The sequence below is a fragment of the Eptatretus burgeri genome, chromosome 8, assembly GCF_056783735.1.
Source record: "Eptatretus burgeri isolate ZD-2024b chromosome 8, Ebu_testis_v1, whole genome shotgun sequence".
NCBI classification, from domain to species: Eukaryota; Metazoa; Chordata; class Myxini; order Myxiniformes; family Myxinidae; genus Eptatretus; species Eptatretus burgeri.
This window is the reverse complement of record NC_140968.1, coordinates 48,495,390-48,498,085: the sequence shown is the minus strand read 5'-3', so window position 1 is coordinate 48,498,085 and position 2,696 is coordinate 48,495,390. Positions and strand designations below refer to the sequence as shown.

At 44.9% G+C, this 2,696-nt stretch overlaps 1 protein-coding gene across 2 annotated transcripts in view; it reads left to right on the top strand.

Moving 5' to 3' along the window:
- The window catches only part of LOC147021693 (src kinase-associated phosphoprotein 2-like), a 145,781-nt gene that overhangs the window by 50,848 nt on the left and 92,237 nt on the right, over positions 1-2,696 (top strand). The gene's annotated exons all lie outside the window — the stretch shown is intronic.

Genomic DNA, 2,696 nt, shown 5'->3' with positions numbered 1-2,696 from the left:
TTTGAATAGCAAAATGAATTATCTAAAACTTGTCATTGTCCGATTTTTCATTTTCGTCCCAAGGTCAAGGTCACAAGGTCAAAAACTTAGAAAATTGTGAATTTTGACATAAAAATCATACGACCGCCCAAACTTTGAGAGTGCGGATGACAATATTTTTTATGCATACTCTTGAGGTCATTCCCCACCTAAAGTCTTGAAACCATTTTGCTCTTTCTCGAACACCTTGCCCGTTTCGCTCCCTTCAAGTTTGTTTTTAAGCTGATTTCATCAAAGTATGGATAATCCGAGGAGTGCGAAATGCCGTATAGCCTATATGACATTATATTATTCCTGGAATGTTCCAGAGGAAGTTTTGCACCAAAGGTCATAATCCTTGACCTTTGACCTTTAAAGGCCACAAAGGTCAAATTTTCAAAGTCGTGGGAATCAAACCGGGTTGTCGACCTTCTTCGACGAACTAACTCCAATAAGCTATAGCACGTATCCTGTTTCCTTATTTTAATGTCTTCAACATTGTTTTGTGACCTTTAAAGGTTATGCAAAGGTCAAATTTTGAAAGTTGTTGAACGAAACTGGGTTTTCGACATTTTGCAGCTAATAACCTGTCACTCGTACCACGTCATGTTGATCATTTTTATAACTTGGTCAAAAATTATCACATTGTCTCATCCTTGACTTCTGAAACAATCTACATCGTCAACTACCGCTTGTGAACCATTGTCGTCTTCAGACTTGTTTTTTTTTTTTTTTTTGTCTACCTTGTCGAGGCTCGTATGAGAGCTAACACACAACGCACAGCAAGGGGGGCATGAGACAAGAGGGGCGGGAGTGGGAAGGACAAAACAATGTGGAACAGAGACATTAGATCTGTGGAAGGGAGAGGGATGGGGCAGGGAACAAGATGAACATTACAGGGACTTTCAGGAAGGAAAGCAGGGAATTTGAAGGAGGTGGGCTTGGGTGGATTATCGGGGGTAGAAAAAATTCAGGATTTGGATGGGGGATGATAAGAGGTGGTGGTGAACAGCTGTTTTGAAGGCATGGAGAGAAGAATAGGATTGAATAGAGTGAGGGAGTTTATTCCAAAGGCGGGAAAAAAGAGGAATGAAAGAGTGAAGATGAGCAGTGATTCGGGATTTTGGTAGTTTTACCAGAAGGGGGTTGTTAGCGGACCTTGAACGCCCTGCGGAAATGTGGTGGGACAAATCCTAGAGAGCAGGGTGGGCGAGGCTGGAGAGCAGACGGTAGAAGACAGAAAGACCACTGACCAGCCTGCGGTGAGAGAGTGAGAGGCCCAAAGACTCAGCCTCATCACTGGAGATGCCAATGATCCGAAATGCCTTGGTTTCCACAGCGTGAAGCCGAGAAAGGTGGGAGGCAGGAGCACCAGCCCAGAGGGGAGAGCAGTACTCCATCAGGCTGCGGACAAAAGCTTTATAGGTGGTCAGGAGTTAAGGTGGGCTGAGGAAGGACTTTGAACGACAGGGGATTCCCAGTCGGTGACTGGCTTTGGAGGCGAGGTTTGAAATGTGGCTTTCCCAGGAAAGGTCATGGCAGATAGTGAGACCCAGAAGCTTGAAAGAAAGGACTTCTTCCAGAGGATTGTTGCGAAAGTGGATTGGGTGGGTTTATAAACGGTGCTTTCGGAGAGACATATTGAGAGTGTGAGACTTGTCCGGATTGAAAGACATGTTTCACGTGTTGGACCAGTTTGTGATTTTATCCAGATCTGCAGTGAGCGAAGAAGCTGCTGCATGCCGGTGTGAGGGATGACAGATGGTACGGCAGAGGGTGGAGTCATCAGCAAAGAGATAAAGAAGATTTTTCAGAGAGTCGGAGAGATCATTGATGAAAACCAGAAAAAGAACAGGGCCCAGAACGCTACCTTGAGGAACTCCAGCCTGGACAGAAAGAGGGGATGAAAGAACTCCATTTAGGGCCACACGTTGACTGCGACAGAAGAAGTCTGCGAGCCATGAGTGGAGATGGCCTTGGATACCAGAAGAAGAGAGTTTGGTGAGCAGGCCAGGGTGCCAGACCGTGTCAAAAGCACGCGATATGTCTAGGGATATGGCTCTGATTTCATGTCCGGCATTGAGGATCTCCATCCATTGTTGGGAGAGCAGAAGCAGCATATCCATGGAAGAGTGACCTGGTCTTAAACCAAATTGAAGATCAGAAATCAAGCCATTGGAGAAGAGGAAGGAACCCTTCTTTAAGGAAGGAATATTTCCCCAGAACTTGCATCTTTTAATGTCTTTAAATGGCTCCTCCCATCAGCGAATGGCTCCATGCCACACATATTTACATGGAGAATTTGGGTCCACTCCCCCCCCCCCCCGTTCTCATGGGATTATAATGTGTTTTTACTCGCTACAACCTTCCCATTCACACCCCTAATATAACTACCACTTTTCAACTCATTTCATACAGTGGTTCAGGAGTGCATAGAAGGCACACAAACAAAGAGTCAGTTCTCAGAAAACACACTGAAGTAAGTCAGAATTAGAGTATGATGATTCGAGAGCTTAACAACCCACCCAAAAGGCACATTAGGTGGAGGAAGATCATTATATCATTGGTATAAACCTTCTCCTTAATGGCCTATAATAATGTAAGGAGATGGTTACAACGTGGGTATAAAAATATTTGATGAGCCTCATGGCCTCATCATGCATCGATGTTCCATGAGC